At 53.7% G+C, this 26,543-nt stretch overlaps 1 protein-coding gene across 8 annotated transcripts in view; it reads right to left on the bottom strand.

Moving 5' to 3' along the window:
- LOC141075712 (PC-esterase domain-containing protein 1A-like) overlaps window positions 1-26,543 on the bottom strand; it is a 173,952-nt gene that overhangs the window by 110,749 nt on the left and 36,660 nt on the right. The window contains exon 2 of one of the 8 annotated variants that reach the window (XM_073562854.1): window positions 8,846-8,976. The exons of 5 other annotated variants lie outside the window; for them this stretch is intronic. The gene's annotated coding sequence lies outside the window, so the exon portion shown is untranslated. 2 more of the 8 variants (XM_073562855.1, XM_073562857.1) reach the window with 2 other exon arrangements.

Genomic DNA, 26,543 nt, shown 5'->3' with positions numbered 1-26,543 from the left:
TCACTGACAGCAGCACATGGTACAAATCCCCACAGAGCCCGGTATGATGAGTGTGACGAAACAGCATTTAATCTTAATTATCCAGATGTCAATTCAGTAATCCAGAAGGTATAGAATGTTATCTATATGATGACTTTTGAATTTATGTGTTTGTTCTTCAGTTGGTCAAGAACCATAGACTGTTGTCATAGGAGTCTTAAACGTTGATATTTGATATTTTTGAATGGCAACTGTTTGCCTCTTATATCAGCTCCAACAACTTATTGTTTGTTATCTTTGCAAGACAGTGATGCAGGGTCATTGAACAATGGATGTTAGCTTAATATGTTGATTGACCATTTTGTGTTTCCTGTGGCTTGTTGACTTGCAAAACAGAGAAGGAAAAACTATGCAAACTGATTAAATAATCAAACAATGCATCACCCCTTTCTCTGGACCTCTGGATGATGCCTCGAAGGACAACAATTATGAACTAAATAATTGGGCTATGCCTCTGTAACAAGCGTAAGGTGGCAGGTGAACAGTCCTGGATGGGAGGTATGTGTCCCCGAGGTGCCAAGCCTTGGTGATGTAGGATCTGGAGAAGCAGGCTCGAGGACACTTAGTGCTGAGAGGTGTTTTAATGGGCTCGGATTATGCTATGGGGTTTGACGAGCAGCTGAAAGAGCTGGGTGGTATCGGCTGCTCACCGACCTCCAGTCCAGGTCTTGGATTCTCTGAGTTAAGGTAGCTGGCGTTGTCTCACTTGGTCTTTGTGTTTTGTATGGTGAGGACGCCCTGTATGTGCTGCTCAGACGTTGCCTGGAGTCTGAGAGGAAAAGTCTCACGATTAAATGGCTGAGTCCCTGTGGTGTATGGACAGGTTATTTTCCGCTTTATTCTGGTATACCATTTTTTTACCTGGAAGAGGCGGTCTTATTTTGTTAACCTTGATGGTTTATGATCTTTTAATAAACCGCCTGTTTTTTTTTAAAACAACAAACTAAGTCCCATGTGTGAATGAGTGTCTATCACTAAGGTGATCCCTCACAATTGGTGCTGCCAATGCGGGCAGAAGTCCCAGAGGACAGGCGGTTGCTGTTGGGAAACTGCATGTCCTGGTTCAAGGCAGCTATAGCGGTGCAAGCACAACCATGGAGGAGCTAATTAAACAGCTGGTACAGGTGAATCTACAGCAGCAGCAAGCTCAGCAGGAGACCAACAAGCTGTTGACACAACAGCTCCAGCTACAGCAGCAACTATCAGCAACAGATGTAGCTCCTGACAGAGGTCGTCCATGTCAGAGAAGTTGCCCCTCCTCCAGGCCGAAGTGACGAGACCCAGGAGAGGAAAACCGTGAGATAGGTGTTGCAAAAGATGACACCGGGGGATGACGTCAAGGCATTCCTGGCAGTGTTTGAGAGGGTGGCAAATTGTGAGAAACTACCACTGAAGCAGTGGGCGGAGGTACTAGAGCCATATCTGACGGGAGTTACAAAAGGCGTACTTTTGATATGGCTCTACCAAACGTCAAATAGTATGACAAACTTGAAGCTGAGATCTTGGCTCGGCAGGGGGTAACCCTGGCAGTCAGGGTGCAATGGGTCCACCTCTGGGACTTTCAAAGGGATAAATCTCCCAGGTCACAAATGGTTCACCTTCTGAACCTGACACAGAAGAGGCTGCAACCAGTGACTTGTTCCCCAGCCCAGATGGTCGAGAGAGTGGTCACGGATGGGTTTATCCACTCTCTGCCGAAGTCGATTCGATCCTGGATTGCCCAGGGAGATTTTCAGAATGCCAATGATCTGGTGGGCCAGGTAGAGAGGTACCGGGTGGTCGAAAGTTCCAAGGGTGGTCAAGCAGGGGTAAAGTCTATCTACCGGGGTTCCAAAAGGGGGGGGGGATGGCTCCCAAAAGAAGGGGACAAAATCAGCACTAGGGGGCGTCCAAAGTCCCAGGAGACATCTGAGTCGCAGCCTAGAAACCGTCCCATTGCGTTCTATGTTGGAGGTGTTATACCCCTGTCCAGTGTTTCACGAACTCTGAGCCAATGGACTGCAGCATAGGCCGGCATTGTTTCTATTTTGCCTACCCCTTCTGCAGCACAGTTCCTCAACCTAGCAAGGGCCCTCAGGCATGCTCAATGTCTGTAAATGGGGTGCAAGTGACTGGACTGCTGGACTGATAAGGGAGACACTTCCTCATCGGTTGGTCCCTGGGAAGGTGGTGGGCGTCTGGTGTATCCATGGGAATGCTCAGAACTATTCTCAGGCCAATGCTGGATGTAAGCACGGACTGTGGCACTCCATCTCAAGAAGTGAGGGTCATCAAGGACTTGGAAAAACAATAGAGGCAAAATAATGGGTAAAAATGTCAGCTCACCATATGTCGCAGCGCCTTCCTGTATGTAGTAACATCACCAGGAGCCGTCTCAGTCTTGGACGTCCGCAAACAAAAAATCAAAATTTTTTTTCCACCGATGAAAATCAAAAAGGAGAGTAATCGTTTTGTAAAATAATGATGTCATACTAAAGGCTCTTAGCTGAAACGCGTTGGTTGTTCATTCCAGGTTGTGGTGACCAGGATTCATGTCTTTTTTAATGTACTATTGCACCGAATAAAAGTTTTTCATTTTTTTACAAAAAGATTACTTTCCTTTTTGATTTCATCACTGGAGGTTTTCTTCCCTCATCCTTTTTGGCAAGGACTTATTGCACTCTATAATAATCGGATGGGACTTTGCGTTGTTCTGGGACATGTGGGGGAAAGCGAGGACGCCTGGTTCGGACTACAGCAAGATCACTCCTAAAGAAACCTCACTGCAGGCAGTAGAGGACGAGTTTCCTATGTGTGTGCGTATTGGTGATGAGGCAGAGGTAATAACCCCTGAGGCCAACATCCCTGAGCTGGAGGTGTCTGAGGGAAACTTTGGAACTGCCCAACTCAGGGACCTAACTTTGGAGAGTAACCAAACCAAAGGATGAGATGATAGATCAGTTACTGGTGCCAGGGCCCTACAGACGCATTGTTTTAGACATGGCTCATTCCCATGTGTTGAGTGGTCCCTTGGGGGCAGATAAGACCGCACATCCTCCAGAGGTTCTACTAGCCTGGGTATTACAGATAAATTATGAGCTATTGCTGTTCACATGCCAGCTAACCTCACCGGTGGCCAACTTCTGCAGTTCCCAGGTACCACTGCACATTGAGGCTCCATTCAAATGTATATCGATGGATTTAGTGGAGCCCCTGGTGAAGTCCGCAAGAGGACATCAATATATATTGACAATATATATTGTCTCCTCCATACATCTGTGACCTCGTCTCCCGGTACTTTCCTGCACGCAACCTCCGATCCTCACAAGATCTCCTTCTCTACTCCCCTCTTATCTCCTCTTCCCACAATCGCATACAAGATTTCTCTCGCGCATCACCCCTACTCTGGAACTCTCTACCACAACATATCAGACTCTCACCTACCATCGAAACCTTCAAAAAGAGCCTGAAGACCCACCTCTTCCGACAAGCCTATAACCTGCAGTAACCACCGATCGACCAAACCGCTGCACGACCAGCTCTACCCTCGCCTACTGTATTATCACCCATCCCTTGAAGATTGTGAGCCCTCGCGGGCAGGGTCCTCTCTCCTCCTGTACCAGTTATGACTTGTATTGTTTAAGATTATTGTACTTGTTTTTATGTATACCCCCCTCACATGTAAAGCGCCATGGAATAAATGGCGCTATAACAATAAATAATAATAATAATAATAATAATATTGGTAGCCCTGGATTATGCTACACGGTTTCCCAAAGGTGGTACCCTTAAGAAATTCCGCCGCAAAGCTGCTCCATATCTTCTCTCGAACCGGGCTGCTGAAGGCAATACTGATGGATCAAGGGACCACCTTCATGTCGAAGGTCATGAGGGAGTTGTGCAAGACACTGCAGCTATCACAACTCAGAACCTGGTGTACCATCCCCATAGACGGACGGAATGGTGGAGAGGTTTAATAAAACCTTGAAAGCTATGTTAAAGAAAGCAGTGGAAAAGGATGGTCGAGACTGGGACTGCCTGCTTCCCTACCTGTAGTTCTCCATCAGGGAAGTACCCCAAGCTTCAATAGGCTTCTCCCCATTTGATCTATGTCGGTGTCTATGGCCGACACCCTCGAGGACTTCACATGTGGTGAAAGATTCCTGGCAAACTGAGACCACCCCCTATAGAAGCATGGTGGAACATATCGATGCAAAAGACGATGGCCAACGTGATGCCCACTGTGAAGGAGCACCTTCTCCGTACACAGGAAGCAAAGTCCAGGGTGAATAATAGGTCAGCCAGGGTGAGAGTTAAACCCAGGGGATAAGAGTGCTGGTGCCCACGGTGGAGAGCAGAGTGGTAGGGTGGTAGGGCCCCTATGAGGTGGTAGAGCAAGTTGGTGAAGTCAACTATAAAATCCACCTATCGGGGAAGAGCCCTATCAGGTTTACCATGTCATCCTGATTAAACCAAGGCGGGACAGAGAACCTGTGGAAGCTCCCTGTCTGGTGTCAGCAGGATTGTGGTCAGTGACATCAGACAGTGTCAGGTCGGCGCCGTTATACTGATTACACTGATAAGGTGCAGGAGAAAGAGGTATGGGAGCTTGACAAGCGATCCAAACATACGACCAAATGAGGCTGGGTTCAATCAAGGAAACCTCAGGTGGGTGCCAGATTCCGTTGGACATCCTATGACTAAGGGCGCTGTGTACGCGCCAGAAACGCGTCAGGTGTTTATTCTGTTTTTAAACATGGCTAACATGCCTTAAATAAAGTTTTTTCTATTTTGTACCGGGTTGGAGTGCTGCTTCTTTTCCTGTTTCCTTCTGATTACACTGATACCTGGTGATGAAAATCCGACTTGTGGTTGCGGTTTAATCTGGATTTTCAGATTTGTGTTAATGATATGCATGTGCTCTGGGACGGAGCTCTGGGCGGGGCTGGTGGTCTGCTCGGGGCTTCAAGTGGGGCGGGGGCTTCAAGTGGTGCTCTGATTAGGTATTCATAATGCAGCCCACTGACCCGCCCCCTAGTTTACATAATGAATATTATATATGTCTTGGAAAAAAAACCCTTCTGCAGACAGGTGCGGATCACATATTTAATTTCTTTGCTGTTCTCCTGATATTACTAAAAAAAAAAAAAATCCATTTGAAAATGGAGCCGTCCTCGCCTGCGCAGTAGCAGCTATCGGATCACCTCTATATGCACCGATAGCTGCTACTGCACAGCCGCGGCGCCACCGAGAGGCACCTGTCTGAAGGTTTTTTTCCCCAAGACATATATAATATTCATTATGTAAACTAGAGGGCAATGACCTATCAGAAGCCATACTGGTGAATACCTAATCAGAGCACCACATGAAGCTCCGCCCATAGCCCTGCACACAGCTCCACCCCAGAGCACGAGCATATCACTAACTCAAAACTGAAAATAAAGATTCCACAACAACCACAAGACAGATTTCATCACCTGGTATCAGTGTAATCAGTATAACGGCACCAACCTGACACTGTCTGTAGGTTTCTAAGCACAATCCTGCTGACAGGTTCCCTTTAAGGTGGCGGACTCCATGTCCTGCTCACAGAAACAGCAATGTTGTAAGCTGTTGCAGCAGAATAAAGACCTGTTTTCTGAGTTGCCCGGCCTCACTCAGGTCATAGAGCATGAGGTACTCACAGAGCCTCATGTTCTCGTCAATCTGAAGCTGTGCCTGAGTCCAGAGGTCCGCAGAGAGGTGATCTCAAAAGAGGTAAAGCGGATGCTGAATCTAGGGATCACTGAAGAATCCAAGAGTGGCTTGTCCAGTCCCATAGTGTCGGTGCCAAAACCAGATGGGGAGTGAAGAATCTGTAATTACTACAGAAAGCTCAATAAGTTGTCGAAGTTTGACACCTACACAATTCCTAGGGTAGATGAGCTTATTGAGAGGCTAGGACCAGCTCGGAACATCACCACTTTGAACCTCACTAAAGGATACTAGCAAATTCCCCTGTCCAAAGAGGTCAAGGAGAAGATGGCCTTCTCCACTCCAGACGGATGTTATCAGTACGCCAGGATGCCATTTGGGTCGCAGGGAAATTCTGCCACTTTCCAGAGAGCCATGGACTGGATATCAGCACTTCACAAAAAGTATGCAGGGGCCTCCCTAGATGACATCGTCATATTCAGCCAGGACTGGGGAAGTCATCATGGCAAAGTTCTGGCCATACTGGACACCTTAAGGAAGGCAGACTTTTTCATCAACCCCAAAAATGTGCTATGGGGATGGAGGAAGTCAAGTATCTGAGCTATGTGGTAGGTAGATGTGAAATAAAACCTCAAATAAATAAGGTGAAAGCAATTCAGAGCGGACCACGGTCCCTCTCGAAGAAGCAGGTCAAGGCATTTCTAGGTATTGTGGGCTACTATCGAAGATTTGTCCCTAATTTTGCCCTGATAGCAGCCCCACTGATGGATCTTTTGAAAGGGACAAAGTCGACTATGGCTAAGTAGTCTCTGGAAGCTGAGGCGGCCTTCCAGGAACTGAAACTGGTCTTCTATAAACAGCCAGTTTTGTTGGCATCCAACTTCTCTAAATAGTTTGTGGTCCAGACGGACGCATCAGAAGTCAGGTTGGGAGCAGTTTTATCCTAGATTTACAGAGAGGCACATCCTGTAATATACCTCAGGGGGAAGCTGTCCACATGTGAGAAGAACTACTCCATAGTGGAAAAAGAATATTTGGCCATCAAGTGGGCGTTGGACAATCTGAAGTACAAACTGTTAGGTAGAAGGTTCAGGTTAGTGCCGGACCATGCCCCACTAACTAAAGTGGATACGAGAGAAGAAGGGAAAAATGCCCTAGTAACTAGGTGGTTCCTAGACCTACAAGATTTTAGTTTTCAGGTGGACCATAGGCCTAGGAAACAACATAGGAAAGCAGATGCCCTATCAAGGGTCTATAGTATGTTGGCAGAAGGTGAAAAAGCCCCCCCCGGCTTTGGAAAGAGGGGGGGTATGTAAGGTGGAGCTAGACAGGTGGTGGCTGGGAGGCATGTATCCCCGAGGTGTCAAGCCTTGGTGATTTAGGACCCGGAGAAACATTCTCCAGTACACTTAGTGCTGAAAGGTGTTTTAATGAGTCCGGATTATGTGTTCGGATTTTAGGAGTAGCTGAAAGAGTTGGATGGGTCCGTGGTGTATATGGACTGGTTAATTACCGTTTTATTCTGTTATACCTTCTGTTTACCTGGAAGAGGCCGTCTTATTTTTGTTAACCCTGACTGTTTATGAACTTTTAATATACCGCCTGTTTGTTTTGACTCAACAAATTAAGTCCCGTGTGTAAACCTGCGTCTACCGCAGAGCCGGTCCCTCACACAAGTTATCTAAGAGATCCGGAGATCCAAAGACTCAAAATCACAGCCGGGAACATTTAACAATACAGCAGCTAGGACATCATGGCTCCATCACGAGGGACCCAGACTTGACATTTTACAGGATGCCAGCTTAGGGGACTACAGCCCCTGCTGAAAGAATACAGATCTGCTCCATTGATAATCAGTGAACCCATGGATACATTTGGGGAGGTCAGGATATGGATGTGGACCCACCGGACTCCAGAGCCCCAATTTTTGTGTGTAAGTAAACGCTTTTTTATGCCCACTGTACTATAAAGGCCACCTCTGTGGAGTGTACGGCTTATTATGGTTGCATGTACAGAAACTTCAGTCTCTGCTTGAGAACTCTGCAGCTCCTTCTGGGTTAATTTTGGTCTCTGTTATGCCTCTATGATTAATGCCCTCCTTGCCCGGTCTGACAGTTTTGGTGGGCGGCCCTCTCTTGGCAGGTTTGTTGTGGCACCATGTTCTTTTCATTTGATGATGATGGATTTGATGGTGCTCCAGGGGAACATCAGAGATTGAGAGATTTTTTATAACCCAACCCTGAGTTATACTTCGCAACAACTAAGGAAAATGATTGGTACCTGGAAACAAGTGAGTGGAAGTGGGCAACAAACCAACAGTCCGGCGCCAGATGAGGTGAGCAACCAACCAACAGCCCGGCACCAGAGAAAGTGGGCAACCAACCAACAGCCCAGCCAAAGAGGAAGAAGGCAACCAACCAACCGCCCGGCCCCAGAGAAAGTGGGCAACCAACCAACAGGACGGTACCAGAGGTGGGAGACCAACAACCCGGCCCCAGAGAAAGTGAGCAAACAAAAAACCAACAGATCAACCCCAGAGAAAGTGGGCAACCAACTAACCACCCAGCCTTAGAGGAAGTGAGCAACCAACAGTCCGGCCCCAAAGAAAGTGGGCAACCAACCAACAGTCCGGCACCAGAAGAAGTGGGCAACCAACAGCCCGGCCCCAGAGGAAGTGAACAACCAACAGCACGGTACCAGAGGTGGGCAACCAAGAGCAACCAACAGCATGGCACCAGCGGTGGGCAATCAGAAGCAGGCCCAGCGGTGGTCAACCAACAGCACGGCACCAGAGGTGGTCAACCAACAGCACAGCACCAGAGGTGGGCAACCAACAGCAAGGCACCAGAGGTGGGCAACCAACAGCAAGGCACCAGAGGTGGGCAACCAACAGCAAGGCACCAGAGGTGGGCAACCAACAGCAAGGCACCAGAGGTGGGCAACCAACAGCAAGGCACCAGAGGTGGACAACCAACAGCAAGGCACCAGAGGTGGGCAACCAACAGCACAGCACCAGAGGTGGGCAACCAACACACAGAACCAGAGGTGGGCAACCAACAGCACAGAACCAGTGGGCAACCAACAGCAACTGGCTGTAAAACAACTTCTAAATCTCCATATAGTAACCGCTCACCTGTCTGGGGCTAAAAATCCCAAGAGCCCGCGCTTCCGTCAGCACCTTGCTGCTTTCCGGGCATCCAACAAAAATGTGAGAAAAACCCACGTGGTGCAGAAAGACGTCTCACACCGCAGCGCAGATGAGATCTGAGGGAACGTTAGCACAAAGCATACGTCACACACAGTGATCAATAATGGGTTAATCATTATAAATGGGGCACACGGTCATCAGAGTCGCTGCACGGTGACAGCACAACACATGTGTCGGGAATCCAGACAGCCAGATATTCAGGAGCTCGCTGCAAGGCGTCAGTAACGCTGCACACGATCACTGAAGCCTGCTGATCACACACCTCAACATGGTGGCAACCAGGAGTTATCCTCCTCACCAATCAGCAGCCTGGCACCACCAGACATTGTGCTACAGTCCAACACCACATGATGCCACGCTACAAGACGACACCGCGTCATACCAAGCGACAGTACGACACCGCGTGATACGATACAAGCCGACACCGCGTGATGCCACGTGACAGGCCGACACCGCGTGATGCCACGTGACAGGCAGACACCGCGTGATGCCACGTGACAGGCAGACACCGCGTGATGCCACGTGACAGGCAGACACCGCGTGATGCCACGTGACAGGCAGACACCGCGTGATGCCACGTGAGAGGCCGACACCGCGTGATGCCACGTGAGAGGCCGACACCGCGTGATGCCACGTGAGAGGCCGACACCGCGTGATGCCACGTGACAGGCCGACACCGCGTGACAGGCCGACACCGCGTGATACCACGTGACAGGCCGACACCGCGTGACAGGCCGACACCGCGTGATGCCACGTGACAGGTAGACACCGCGTGATGCCACGTGACAGGCAGACACCGCGTGATGCCACGTGACAGGCAGACACCGCGTGATGCCACGTGACAGGCAGACACCGCGTGATGCCACGTGAGAGGCCGACACCGCGTGATACCACGTGACAGGCCGACACCGCGTGACAGGCCGACACCGCGTGATACCACGTGACAGGCCGACACCGCGTGATACCACGTGACAGGCCGACACCGCGTGATACCACGTGACAGGCCGACACCGCGTGATACCACGTGACAGGCCGACACCGCGTGATACTGTAGGGAAGGTGACCTGACGGACGGACGGACTAGTCAGAGTGAAGAAAGATAGGTTTGCACAGTGTAGGTAGGAGACAGTGATTACAGTGGGGAAACAACTAGAAAAGTGTAGTGGACGTGCAGTACCTTGGGATGACCATTAGATGGCAGGGTGGAGTGTGAGCAAAGGACTTTACAGCAGCTTAGGGCTTTAGAAACCGTTGGTCATGGGGGGCGTGGTGACAGTTAGTGACAGTTTCAAGGAACCGGGGAAGCTATAAATTCTGAGGGAGGGTTCCAGAAGATTCCAGTCCCCAGGGGGAGCTCAAGTGACAGGAGGACTACGACAGTCTGTGCACTGTGAGGAGAATCCAGACCAGGGGGACTGAGGAGAGAGGACGTCAGGGGGGTGGTCCTGACAGGAAAGGACCGCAGTTGAGACGAGGTACTGGGTGTAAGACACCGTATGTGACACGACGACTGAGCAGTAGAAGCGCTGTTGGTTAATGGGCCTAAGGCGGCCACAGTGACGGACCTGTCAGGAGCGTCGACAGTAAAGGAGGGGACGGTGTGTGCAGACACGTCTCCAGTGTACGGTGTGAGAAGCGGCTCTGGAAACGGAGGGCCGCGAGGTGTGCCGTCAGTCGGACGGCAAGTGAAGAAATAAACTTGGACCTGTTGCACCCAGAATCTGCCTCCATCGTGTCTCTGTTGTCATCTCTGCGCGGTATAAAAGTAGGACCACCCCCCCCAGCTCGGCACCCCACCACCGACCCTACATTTGGCGTAGTCGGCAGGATCGCCGCCGCTAATACGCTATCTTCTGCGGCAGGCCTGCAACTGAAGGACTGAGGAAAACTTGGACTGCTCTATTTCGGATTATAAACACCTGTGGACTAAAAATTACTGACCTGTGGATTACAAATTGGGACGCTGTGTCGGATCTGTGTTGCTTGCAGAGGATCCAAGGCAGTAGCTGATTCTGCCCAAGATGGCGGTATTACTTCAGCGCAGAGGAGAGGTCCGGGTGTTTGCAGTTGTTCAGAATGGACTGGGACCCCCTCCAACGTACCCCAAAAGGAAGCAGTATATGCCCGGAGACCGACGTTTCCATATATTGGACCCTGGCAGATGGATGGAAAGGTCTGCCAACGCCCCACCCAGCAGGAGGAGTGGCACAGAAGAAAAACTTGGCTGCGGCTGTCTGACGCCATTCGAGTGCTGCCCAACGGACGGTATGAGATGCTGCGGGTGTCGGGGCATCGGCCGCCTAGAGTGGCAATGGCGGAGAGAGATGGAGCTGCATCAGAAGTCATCTTCAGATTTACGGGCAGGCAGCGGGATGCTGAGCCGGGGAGCGGAGCCTGAGGGGAGTCAGCGAGAACGGCTGCCACCAATACCAGCAGAGGACTTCTCAGCGGAGCCCCCGAGTCCGGAGGGAAGGCCCGCAGGACAGTGGAGCAAGGAACGGAGGCTGCGGGGGAAACTGCGTGATGATGAAACGGAGGCCGCAGCGCCGGGGAAGGCGAGAGTACCCCCGGCCCTACCAGTGCCTCCGCAAGCGGCCCCCACCATTCTGCTGCAGCACGCGGCCCCCTGCGCACCAGAAGGCCTAGTTACCACGGGCCCCGTGGTGTATGCAGAGCTGAGCGAGGTCCCCGCTCATGTCCCCAAACAACCTCGCCCGGAGTCACCAGTGCAGAGCTCACCTAAAGAAGATGCTGCTGCGCTTTCCCTGCTAATAGCAGCTGCATTGTTGAAATCGGCCGTTACTCCGACTCCGTTGGAAGTAGTGGATGCGGCCTGTCCTGAGGCCGCGGTTATGCCGCTGCTGGAGTCGGTTGCGACCGATTTAGCGGGCCCTGTGATTCCAGCCCCCGAGGACCCAGTTCTCCCCATTTGCCACCTGACCCCAGCGGCTGCTGGGCCGCAGAAATCTTCGGCCGTTTCTGTCTTGCGGTCTTTTTCAGCGGAGTCCCGCCCACCGGACTCCAGGGCCCGTGCTGTTCCCTCCGTGTGGGAAGCGGAGGTGATCAGGAAGAAAAAGGCCCGGGAGCAGGAAGTGTGGAACCTGCTCCACACTCAAGGAGAGGCCGTCATGGAAAAGAAGAGGACTTGAATGGACACCCTCAGTATCCCCGTGGAGCCCTCACCTCTGTCCATTGAGAGTGGTATAGACTGTCAGGAGTTTGATGCACCGTTGTGCAGATTAGAAGGACAGTTGCATTTAGAAAAAAGTTTTGTTGTTGTTTAACTGATGCAACTATTTTCTCTCTCTTTCTTTCTTCTTTCTATGTTCTTTATATACGAAAATATGTTTACCTGACAGAACGGGGATACGGAAAAGTGGAGGAGTGTCCAGGTCCAAGGAAGGGGGGGAGGAAGAAAGAGGAAATGCAATGTTATGTTATATTTTGGTTTTAAAAGTAAGAGAAAATGGAAAAAAAAAAAAAATTATAAAAAAATGGGTACTTGTGCTATTATAAAGTTGTATGATGTATAATATGCAAAGTAAAATGCAACAGGTCCGGGTAAGGGAAGGTCTGCGGGACCAAAGGAAAGTGTGAGATCCGGTAGGGATCTAAGAGTTGAGGTCTGGGAGACCGGGACGCCGACCATGACATGTAATTGAAAGAAGGAAAATGAATGGGAAGATGTGAGAAAGACAGCCGTCCTAGGTCAGGTCCCCGACACCACGGACACCCCTGAAGAAGGAAAGACGGGCGCCGGCAATGATCTGGTAGGTGAGTGGCCTCGATCATGGCGTACCGGATAGTGAAAGGTAACAGTAGGGGAGAGTAGGGGAAAGATACACGCCGTAGAGAGAATACGGGTGTACCTTGCCCAATTTGAAACACGTTGTCATGTGGCGTGCGCGCTGGTGAGTAGCAGTAGGCTGCTCAGAGCATAGTGCTCCCAGTATGGTTCGGCCCCCGCAGATAGTGGGTTTGGCTCAACTTCTGGTCCGACAACAGAATGTAGGTGTAGATTCAGAACGACGAAGGCAGGGATGACGATTGTCGAGGACGACAATGGACAAAGGAAGGGGGAGTGTAGGGAAGGTGACCTGACGGACGGACGGACTAGTTAGAGTGAAGAAAGATAGGTTTGCACAGTGTAGGTAGGAGACAGTGATTACAGTGGGGAAACAACTAGAAAAGTGTAGTGGACGTGCAGTACCTTGGGATGACCATTAGATGGCAGGGTGGAGTGTGAGCAAAGGACTTTACAGCAGCTTAGGGCTTTAGAAACCGTTGGTCATGGGGGGCGTGGTGACAGTTAGTGACAGTTTCAAGGAAGCGGGTGAGCTATAAATTCTGAGGGAGGGTTCCAGAAGATTCCAGTCCCCAGGGGGAGCTCAAGTGACAGGAGGACTACGACAGTCTGTGCGCTGTGAGGAGAATCCAGACCAGGGGGACTGAGGAGAGAGGACGTCAGGGGGGTGGTCCTGACAGGAAAGGACCGCAGTTGAGACGAGGTACTGGGTGTAAGACACCGTATGTGACACGACGACTGAGCAGTAGAAGCGCTGTTGGTTAATGGGCCTAAGGCGGCCACAGTGACGGACCTGTCAGGAGCGTCGACAGTAAAGGAGGGGACGGTGTGTGCAGACACGTCTCCAGTGTACGGTGTGAGAAGCGGCTCTGGAAACGGAGGGCCGCGAGGTGTGCCGTCAGTCGGACGGCAAGTGAAGAAATAAACTTGGACCTGTTGCACCCAGAATCTGCCTCCATCGTGTCTCTGTTGTCATCTCTGCGCGGTATAAAAGTAGAACCACCCCCCCCCAGCTCGGCACCCCACCACCGACACTACAATACCACGTGACAGGCCGACACCGCGTGATACCACGTGACAGGCCGACACCGCGTGATACCACGTGACAGGCCGACACCGCGTGATACCACGTGACAGGCCGACACCGCGTGATACCACGTGACAGGCCGACACCGCGCGATACCACGTGACAGGCCGACACCGCGTGATACCACGTGACAGGCCGACACCGCGTGATACCACGTGACAGGCCGACACCGCGCGATACCACGTGACAGGCCGACACCTCGTGATACCACGTGACAGGCCGACACCTCGTGATACCACCACACAAGCCGACACCGCGTGATACCACCATACAAGCCGACACCGCGTGATACCAAGTGACAGGCCGACACGGCATGATACCAAGTGACAGGCCGACACCGCGTGATACCAAATGACAGGACGACACCGCGTGATACCAAGCGACAGGCAGAGACCGCGTGATACCAAGTGAAAGTCAGACACCACGTGATACCATGTGACAGGCAGACACCACGTGATACCATGTGACAGGCCAACACCGCGTGATACCACGCCACAGGCAGACACCGCGTTGATACTAAGCGACAGGCAGACACCACGTGATACCATGTGACAAGCAGACACCGCGTGATACCAAGTGACAGGCTGACACAGTGTGATACCATGCTACAGGCAGACACTGCGTGATACCACGATACAAGCCGACAATGCGTGAAACCAAGTGACAGGCTGACACCGCGTGAAACCAAGTGACAGGCAGACAACATGTGATACCAAGTGACAGGCAGACACCGCGTGATGCCACGCTACAGGCAGACACCGCGTGATACCATGCTACAAGCCAACACCGCGTGAAACCAAGTGACAGGCTGACACCGCGTGATACCAAGTGACAGGACAATACCACGGGACATTCAGACACCGCCTGATACCAAGCGACAGGCCGACACCGTGTGATACCACGCTACAGGCAGACACCGCATGATACCACGCTACAGGGAGACACCGCGTGATACCACGCTACAAGGAGACACCGCGTGATACCACGCTACAGGGAGACACCGCGTGATACCACGATACTAGCTGACACCGCATGTGAACCAAGTGACAGGACGACACCGCATGATACCACGTTACAGGCCGACACCGCGTGATACCAAGCGACAGGCCGACACCGCTTGATACCAAGCGACAGTCCGACACTGCGCGATACAAAATGACAGGCCGACACCGCGTGAAACCAAGCGACAGGCTGACACCGCGTGATACCAAGTGACAGGTTAACACCACAGGATAGCAAACTACAGCCGTCACCGCCTGACACCAAACTACAGCCGGCGCCGCCTGATACCAAACTACAGCCGACACCACCTGACGTCGTGCTAAAGTCCAACACCACATGATGCCAAGCTACAAGACAACACCGCATGATACCAAGCGACAGTCCGACACAGCGTGATACCACGCTACAGGCAGACACTGTGTGGTACAAAGCGACAGGCTGACACTGCGTGATACCAAGCGACAGGCTGACACTGCGTGATACCACGATACAAGCCGACACCGCGTGTTGCCAAATGACAAGCCGACACCTCGTGATACCACGATACAAGCCGACACCGTGTGATACCAAGTGACAGGCAGACACCGCGTGGTACGAAGTGACAGGCAGATACCGCGTGATACCAAGTGACAGGCAGACACCGCGTGATACCAAGTGACAGGACGACACCGCGTGATACCAAGTGACAGGACGACACCGCGTGATACCAAGTGACAGGACGACACCGCATGATACCAAGTGACAGGACGACACCGCGTGATACCAAGTGACAGGACAACACCTCGTGATACCAAGTGACAGGACGACACCGCGTGATACCAAGTGACAGGACGACACCGCGTGATACCAAGTGACAGGACGACACCGCGTGATACCAAGCGACAGGCAGACACCACGTGATACCAAGTGACAGGCAGACACCACGTGATACCATGTGACAGGCCGACACCACGTAATACCAAGTGACAGGCTGACACCACGTGATACCACGCTACAGGCAGACACCGCGTGATACAAAGCGACAGGCTGACACTGCGTGATACCAAGCGACAGGCTGACACCGTGTGTTACCAAGTGACAGGCCGACACCGCGTGCTACAGTCCAACACCACATGATGCCACGCTACAAGACAACACCGCATGATACCAAGCGACAATTCGACACAGCGTGATACCACGCTACAGGCCGACACTGTGTGATACAAAGCGACAGGCTGACACTGCGTGATACCAAGCGACAGGCTGACACCGCGTGATACCACGATACAAGCCGACACCGCGTGTTACCAAGTGACAGGCTGACACCGCGTGATACCACGATACAAGCAGACACCGCGTGATGCCACGTGACAGGCCGACACCACGTGATACCACGATACAAGCCGACACCGCGTGATACCAAGTGACAGGCAGACACCGCGTGATACCACGATACAAGCTGACACAGCGTGATACCAAGTGACAGGCAGATACCGCGTGATACCAAGTGACAGGCTGACACCGCGTGATACCACCATACAAGCCGACACCGCGTGATACCAAGTGACAGGCCAACACCGCGTGATACCAAGTGACAGGCTGCCACCACGTGATACCAAGTAACAGGACGACACCGCGTGATACCAAGCGACAGGACGACAACGCGTGATACCAAGCGACAGGACGACAACGCGTGATACCAAGCGACAGGAAGACACCGCGTGATACCAAGCGACAGGCAGACACCGCGTGATACCAAGCGTCAGGCAGACACCACGTGATACCAAGTTACAGGCAGACACCACGTGATACCATGTGACAGGCAGACACCGCGTGATACCAAATGACAGGATGACACCGCGTGATACCACGCTACAGGAAGACACCGCGTGATACCAAGCGACAGGCAGACACCACGTGTTACCAAGTGACAGGCAGACACCACGTGTTACCATGTCACAGGCCGACACCACGTAATACCAAGTGACAGGCCGACACCGCGTGATACCACGCTACAGACACAGCGTAATACCAAGCGACAGGCAGACACCGCGTGATAACAAGCGACAGGCAGACACCGCGTGATAACACACTACAGGCAGACACCGCGTGATATCACGCTACAGGCAGACACCGCATGATACCACGCTACAGGCAGACACCGAGTGATACCATGCTACAGGCAGACACCGCGTGATACCACGATACAAGCCGACACAGCGTGATACCAAGTGACAGGCTGACACGGAGTAATCCCACGATACAGGCCGACACCGCGTGATACCATGATACAAGCCGACACAGCGAGATACCAAGTGACAGGACGACACGGAGTGATCCCATGATACAGGCCGACACCGCGTGATACCATGATACAACTCGACACCGCGTGATACCACGCTACAGGCCGACACCGCGTGATACCACGGGACATTCAGACACTGCGTGATACAAAGTGACAGGCCGACACCGCATGATACCACGTTACAGGCAGACACCGTGTGATACCACGCTACCGGCAGACACCGCGTGATACCACACTACAAGCAGACACCGCGTGATATCACGCTACAGGCAGACACCGCGTGATATCACGCTACAGGCAGACACCGCGTGATATCACGCTACATGCAGACACTGCGTGATACCACGATACACGCCGACACCACCTGAAACCAAACTACAGCCAGCACCTCCTGATACCAAACTACAGCCAGCACCTCCTGATACCAAACTACAGCCGGCACCCCCTGATACCAAACTACAGCCGACACTGCCTGATACCAAACTACAGCCGACACCCCCTGATACCAAACTACAGCCGGCACCCCCTGATACCAAACTACAGCCGGCACCCCCTGATACCAAACTACAGCCGGCACCCCCTGATACCAAACTACAGCCGGCACCCCCTGATACCAAACTACAGCCGGCACCCCCTGATACCAAACTACAGCCTGCACCCCCTGATACCAAACGACAGCCAGCACCGCCTGATACCAAACTACAGCCAGCACCGCCTGATACCAAACTACAGCCAGCACCCGCTGATACCAAACTACAGCCAGCACCCGCTGATACCAAACTACAGCCAGCACCCCCTGATACCAAACTACAGCCTGCACCCCCTGATATCAAACTACAGCCTGCACCCCCTGACACCAAACTACAGCCGGCACCCCCTGACACCAAACTACAGCCGGCACCTCCTGACACCAAACTACAGCCGGCACCTCCTGACACCAAACTACAGCCTGCACCTCCTGATACCAAACTACAGCCTGCACCTCCTGATACCAAACTACAGCCAGCACCGCCTGATACCAAACTACAGCCGGCACCCCCTGATACCAAACTACAGCCAGCACCCCCTGATACCAAACTACAGCCAGCACCGCCTGACACCAAACTACAGCCTGCACCCCCTGATACCAAACTACAGCCCCTGATATCAAACTACAGCCTGCACCCCCTGACACCAAACTACAGCCGGCACCCCCTGACACCAAACTACAGCCGGCAACTCCTGACACCAAACTACAGCCTGCACCGCCTGATACCAAACTACAGCCAGCACCGCCTGATACCAAACTACAGCCAGCACCGCCTGATACCAAACTACAGCCTGCACCTCCTGATACCAAACTACATCCTGCACCCCCTGATAAGAAACTACAGCCAGCACCGCCTGATACCAAACTACAGCCTGCACCCCCTGATATCAAACTACAGCCTGCACCCCCCGATACCCGGAACCCCCTGATACCAAACTACAGCCGGCACCCCCTGATACCAAACTACAGCCTGCACCCCCCGATACCCGGCACCCCCTGATACCAAACTACAGCCTGCACCCCCCGATACCCGGCACCCTCTGATACCAAACTACAGCCTGCACCCCCTGATTCCCGGCACCCCCTGATACCAAACTACAGCCTGCACCCCCCGATACCCGGCACCCCCTGATACCCGGCACCCCCTGATACCAAACTACAGCCTGCACCCCCTGATACCCGGCACCCCCTGATACCAAACTACAGCCTGCACCCCCCGATACCCGCACCCCATGATACCAAACTACAGCCTGCACCCCCTGATACCAAACTACAGCCTGCACCCCCCGATACCCGGCACCCCCTGATACCAAACTACAGCCAGCACCGCCTGATACCAAACTACAGCCAGCACCGCCTGATACCAAACTACAGCCAGCACCCTCTGATACCAAACTACAGCCAGCACCGCCTGACACCAAACTACAGCCAGCACCGCCTGACACCAAACTACAGCCTGCACCCCCTGATATCAAACTACAGCCTGCACCCCCTGACAACAAACTACAGCCGGCACCCCCTGACACCAAACTATAGCCGGCACCTCCTGACACCAAACTACAGCCTGCACCTCCTGATACCAAACTACAGCCTGCACCTCCTGATACCAAACTACAGCCAGCACCACCTGATACCAAACTACAGCCAGCACCCCCTGATACCAAACTACAGCCTGCACCCCCTGATAACAAACTACAGCCAGCACCGCCTGATACCAAACTACAGCCTGCAACCCCTGATATCAAACTACAGCCTGCACCCCCCCGATACCCGGCACCCCCTGATACCAAACTACAGCCGGCACCCCCTGATACCAAACTACAGCCTGCACCCCCCGATACCTGGCACCCCCTGATACCAAACTACAGCCTGCACCCCCCGATACCCGGCACCCCCTGATACCAAACTACAGCCTGCACCCCCTGATACCCGGCACCCCCTGATACCAAACTACAGCCTGCACACCCTGATACCCGGCACCCCCTGATACCAAACTACAGCCTGCACCGCCTGATACCAAACTACAGCCGGCACCGCCTGATACCAAACTACAGCCTGCACCCCCTGATACCAAACTACAGCCGGCACCCCCTGATACCAAACTACAGCCGGCACCCCCTGATACCAAACTACAGCCTGCACCTCCTGATACCAAACTACATCCTGCACCCTCTGATACCCGGCACCCCCTGATACCAAACTACAGCCTGCACCCCCTGATACCCGGCACCCCCTGATACCAAACTACAGCCTGCACCCCCTGATACCAAACTACAGCCTGCACCCCCTGATACCCGGCACCCCCTGATACCAAACTACAGCCTGCACCGCCCGATACCCGGCACCCCCTGATACCCGGCACCCCCTGATACCAAACTACAGCCTGCACCCCCTGATACCCGGCACCCCCTGACACCAAACTACAGCCTGCACCCCCCGATACCCGGCACCCCCTGATACCAAACTACAGCCTGCACCCCCTGATACCAAACTACAGCCTGCACCCCCTGATACCAAACTACTGCCGGCACCCCCTGATACCAAACTACTGCCGGCACCCCCTGATACCAAACTACTGCCTGCACCTCGATACCAAACTACAGGCTGCACCCCCTGATACCAAACTACAGCCTGCAACCCCTGATACCAAACTACAGCCTGCACCTCCTGATACCAAACTACAGCCTGCACCTCCTGAAACCAAACTACTGCCTGCACCTCCTGATACCAAACTACAGCCTGCACCTCCTGATACCAAACTACAGCCTGCACCTCCTGATACCAAACTACAGCCTGCACCTCCTGATACCAAACTACAGCCGGCACCCCCTGATACCAAACTACAGCCGGCACCCCCTGATACCAAACTACAGCCGGCACCCCCTGATACCAAACTACAGCCTGCACCACCTGATACCAAACTACAGCCTGCACCCCCTGATATCAAACTACAGCCTGCACCCCCTGACACCAAACTACAGCCTGCACCCCCTGATACCAAACTACAGCCTGCACCTCCTGATACCAAACTACAGCCTGCACCCCCTGATAACAAACTACAGCCTGCACCCCCTGATAACAAACTACAGCCTGCACCCCCTGATACCCGGCACCCCCTGATACCAAACTACAGCCTGCACCCCCTGATACCAAACTACAGCCTGCACCCCCTGATACCCGGCACCCCCTGATACCAAACTACAGCCTGCACCGCCCGATACCCGGCACCCCCTGATACCCGGCACCCCCTGATACCAAACTACAGCCTGCACCCCCTGATACCCGGCACCCCCTGACACCAAACTACAGCCTGCACCCCCCGATACCCGGCACCCCCTGATACCAAACTACAGCCTGCACCCCCTGATACCAAACTACAGCCTGCACCCCCTGATACCAAACTACTGCCGGCACCCCCTGATACCAAACTACTGCCGGCACCCCCTGATACCAAACTACTGCCTGCACCTCGATACCAAACTACAGGCTGCACCCCCTGATACCAAACTACAGCCTGCAACCCCTGATACCAAACTACAGCCTGCACCTCCTGATACCAAACTACAGCCTGCACCTCCTGATACCAAACTACTGCCTGCACCTCCTGATACCAAACTACAGCCTGCACCTCCTGATACCAAACTACAGCCTGCACCTCCTGATACCAAACTACAGCCGGCACCCCCTGATACCAAACTACAGCCTGCACCACCTGATACCAAACTACAGCCTGCACCCCCTGATATCAAACTACAGCCTGCACCCCCTGACACCAAACTACAGCCTGCACCCCCTGATACCAAACTACAGCCTGCACCCCCTGATACCAAACTACAGCCTGCACCCCCTGATACCAAACTACAGCCTGCACCCCCTGATAACAAACTACAGCCTGCACCCCCTGATACCAAACTACAGCCTGCACCCCCTGATACCAAACTACTGCCGGCACCCCCTGATACCAAACTACTGCCTGCACCTCGATACCAAACTACAGCCTGCAACCCCTGATACCAAACTACAGCCGGCACCGCCTGATACCAAACTACAGCCTGCACCTCCTGATACCAAACTACAGCCGGCACCGCCTGATACCAAACTACAGCCTGCACCCCCTGATACCAAACTACAGCCGGCACCCCCTGATACCAAACTACAGCATGCACCTCCTGATACCAAACTACAGCCAGCACCCTCTGATACCCGGCACCCCCTGATACCAAACTACAGCCTGCAACCCCTGATACCCGGCACCCCGATACCAAACTACAGCCTGCACCCCCCCGATACCCAGCACCCCCTGATACCAATCTACAGCCTGCACCCCCTGATACCAAACTACAGCCTGCACCCCCTGATACCAAACTACTGCCGGCACCCCATGATACCAAACTACTGCCTGCACCTCGATACCAAACTACAGCCTGCACCCCGATACCAAACTACAGCCTGCAACCCCTGATACCAAACTACAGCCTGCACCTCCTGATACCAAACTACAGCCTGCACCTCCTGATACCAAACTACTGCCTGCACCTCCTGATACCAAACTACAGCCTGCACCTCCTGATACCAAACTACAGCCTGCACCTCCTGATACCAAACTACAGCCTGCACCCCCTGATACCAAACTACAGCCTGCACCTCCTGATACCAAACTACAGCCTGCACCTCCTGATACCAAACTACAGCCTGCACCTCCTGATACCAAACTACAGCCTGCACCCCCTGATACCAAACTACAGCCTGCACCCCCTGATACCAAACTACAGCCGGCACCCCCTGATACCAAACTACAGCCTGCACCACCTGATACCAAACTACAGCCGGCACCCCCTGATACCAAACTACAGCCTGCACCTCCTGATACCAAACTACAGCCTACACCTCCAGATACCAAACTACAGCCTGCACCCCCTGATACCAAACTACAGCCGGCACCTCCTGATACCAAACTACAGCCTGCACCTCCTGATACCAAACTACAGCCTGCACCCCCTGATACCAAACTACAGCCTGCACCCCCTGATACCAAACTACAGCCGGCACCCCATGATACCAAACTACAGCCGGCACCCCATGATACCAAACTACAGCCTGCACCACCTGATACCAAACTACAGCCAGCACCTCCTGATACCAAACTACAGCCTGCACCCCCTGATACCAAACTACAGCCGGCACCCCCTGATACCAAACTACAGCCGGCACCCCCTGATACCAAACTACAGCCTGCACCCCCTGATACCAAACTACAGCCGGCACCCCCTGATACCAAACTACAGCCGGCACCCCCTGATACCAAACTACAGCCTGCACCCCCCGATACCAAACTACAGCCGGCACCCCCCGATACCAAACTACAGCCTGCACCCCCCGATACCAAACTACAGCCTGCACCCCCTGATACCAAACTACAGCCTGCACCCTCTGATACCAAACTACAGCCTGCACCCCCTGATACCCGGCATCACCTGATACCAAACTACAGCCTGCACCCCCCGATACCCGGCACCCCCTGATACCAAACTACAGCCTGCACCCCCCCGATACCCGGCACCCCCTGATACCAAACTACAGCCTGCACCCCCTGATACCCGGCACCCCCTGATACCAAACTACAGCCTGCACCCCCCGATACCCGGCACCCCCTGATACCAAACTACAGCCTGCACCCCCTGATACCAAACTACAGCATGCACCCCCCGATACCCGGCACCCCCTGATACCAAACTACAGCCTGCACCCCCTGATACCAAACTACAGCCTGCACCCCCTGATACCAAACTACAGCCTGCACCCCCTGATATCAAACTACAGCCTGCATCCCCTGACACCAAACTACAGCCTGCATCCCCTGATACCAAACTACAGCCTGCACCCCCTGATACCAAACTACAGCCTGCACCCCCTGATACCAAACTACAGCCGGCACCCCCTGATACCAAACTACTGCCGGCACCCCCTGATACCAAACTACTGCCTGCACCTCGATACCAAACTACAGCCTGCCACCCCTGATACCAAACTACAGCCGGCACCGCCTGATACCAAACTACAGCCTGCACCTCCTGATACCAAACTACAGCCTGGACCCCCTGATACCAAACTACAGCCGGCACCCCCTGATACCAAACTACAGCCTGCACCCCCTGATACCAAACTACAGCCGGCACCCCCTGATACCAAACTACAGCCGGCACCCCCTGATACCAAACTACAGCCTGTACCTCCTGATACCAAACTACAGCTTGCACCCCCTGATACCAAACTACAGCCGGCACCCCCTGATGCCAAACTACAGCCGGCACCCCCTGATGCCAAACTACAGCCTGCACCCCCTGATACCAAACTACAGCCAGCACCTCCTGATACCAAACTACAGCCTGCACCCCCTGATACCAAACTACAGCCTGCACCCCCTGATACCAAACTACAGCCGGCACCCCCTGATACCAAACTACAGCCTGCACCCCCTGATACCAAACTACAGCCTGCACCCCCTGATACCAAACTACAGCCGGCACCCCCCGATACCAAACTACAGCCTACACCCCCCGATACCAAACTACAGCCGGCACCCCCCGATACCAAACTACAGCCTGCACCCCCCGATACCAAACTACAGCCTGCACCCCCTGATACCAAACTACAGCCTGCACCCCCTGATACCCGGCACCCCCTGATACCAAACTACAGCCTGCACCCCCCGATACCCGGCACCCCCTGATACCAAACTACAGCCTGCACCCCCTGATACCAAACTACAGCCTGCACCCCCTGATACCCGGCACCCCCTGATACCAAACTACAGCCTGCACCCCCCGATACCCGGCACCCCCTGATACCAAACGACAGCCTGCACCCCCTGATACCAAACTACAGCCTGCACCCCCTGATACCCGGCACCCCCTGATACCAAACTACAGCCTGCACCCCCCGATACCCGGCACCCCCTGATACCAAACTACAGCCTGCACCCCCTGATACCAAACTACAGCATGCACCCCCCGATACCCGGCACCCCCTGATACCAAACTACAGCCTGCACCCCCTGATACCAAACTACAGCCTGCACCCCCTGATATCAAACTACAGCCTGCACCCCCTGACACCAAACTACAGCCTGCACCCCCTGATACCAAACTACAGCCGGCACCCCCTGATACCAAACTACAGCCTGCACCACCTGATACCAAACTACAGCCGGCACCCCCTGATACCAAACTACAGCCTGCACCTCCTGATACCAAACTACAGCCTACACCTCCAGATACCAAACTACAGCCTGCACCCCCTGATACCAAACTACAGCCGGCACCTCCTGATACCAAACTACAGCCTGCACCTCCTGATACCAAACTACAGCCTGCACCCCCTGATACCAAACTACAGCCTGCACCCCCTGATACCAAACTACAGCCGGCACCCCATGATACCAAACTACAGCCGGCACCCCATGATACCAAACTACAGCCTGCACCACCTGATACCAAACTACAGTCAGCACCTCCTGATACCAAACTACAGCCTGCACCCCCTGATACCAAACTACAGCCGGCACCCCCTGATACCAAACTACAGCCGGCACCCCCTGATACCAAACTACAGCCTGCACCTCCTGATACCAAACTACAGCCTGCACCCCCTGATACCAAACTACAGCCGGCACCCCCTGATACCAAACTACAGCCTGCACCCCCCGATACCAAACTACAGCCGGCACCCCCCGATACCAAACTACAGCCTGCACCCCCCGATACCAAACTACAGCCTGCACCCCCTGATACCAAACTACAGCCTGCACCCTCTGATACCAAACTACAGCCTGCACCCCCTGATACCCGGCATCACCTGATACCAAACTACAGCCTGCACCCCCCGATACCCGGCACCCCCTGATACCAAACTACAGCCTGCACCCCCCCGATACCCGGCACCCCCTGATACCAAACTACAGCCTGCACCCCCTGATACCCGGCACCCCCTGATACCAAACTACAGCCTGCACCCCCCGATACCCGGCACCCCCTGATACCAAACTACAGCCTGCACCCCCTGATACCAAACTACAGCATGCACCCCCCGATACCCGGCACCCCCTGATACCAAACTACAGCCTGCACCCCCTGATACCAAACTACAGCCTGCACCCCCTGACATCAAACTACAGCCTGCATCCCCTGACACCAAACTACAGCCTGCATCCCCTGATACCAAACTACAGCCTGCACCCCCTGATACCAAACTACAGCCTGCACCCCCTGATACCAAACTACAGCCTGCACCCCCTGATACCAAACTACTGCCGGCACCCCCTGATACCAAACTACTGCCTGCACCTCGATACCAAACTACAGCCTGCAACCCCTGATACCAAACTACAGCCGGCACCGCCTGATACCAAACTACAGCCTGCACCTCCTGATACCAAACTACAGCCTGGACCCCCTGATACCAAACTACAGCCGGCACCCCCTGATACCAAACTACAGCCTGCACCCCCTGATACCAAACTACAGCCGGCACCCCCTGATACCAAACTACAGCCGGCACCCCCTGATACCAAACTACAGCCTGCACCTCCTGATACCAAACTACAGCCTGCACCCCCTGATACCAAACTACAGCCGGCACCCCCTGATGCCAAACTACAGCCTGCACCCCCTGATACCAAACTACAGCCAGCACCTCCTGATACCAAACTACAGCCTGCACCCCCTGATACCAAACTACAGCCTGCACCCCCTGATACCAAACTACAGCCGGCACCCCCTGATACCAAACTACAGCCTGCACCCCCTGATACCAAACTACAGCCGGCACCCCCCGATACCAAACTACAGCCTACACCCCCCGATACCAAACTACAGCCGGCACCCCCCGATACCAAACTACAGCCTGCACCCCCCGATA

The sequence above is a fragment of the Dendrobates tinctorius genome, unplaced genomic scaffold (genome assembly GCF_039654945.1).
Source record: "Dendrobates tinctorius isolate UK_male_01 unplaced genomic scaffold, ASM3965494v1 ptg000367l, whole genome shotgun sequence".
Taxonomy (NCBI): domain Eukaryota; kingdom Metazoa; phylum Chordata; class Amphibia; order Anura; family Dendrobatidae; genus Dendrobates; species Dendrobates tinctorius.
The sequence above is the reverse complement of the archived record's forward strand: the minus strand, read 5'-3'. Positions and strand labels throughout refer to the sequence as shown.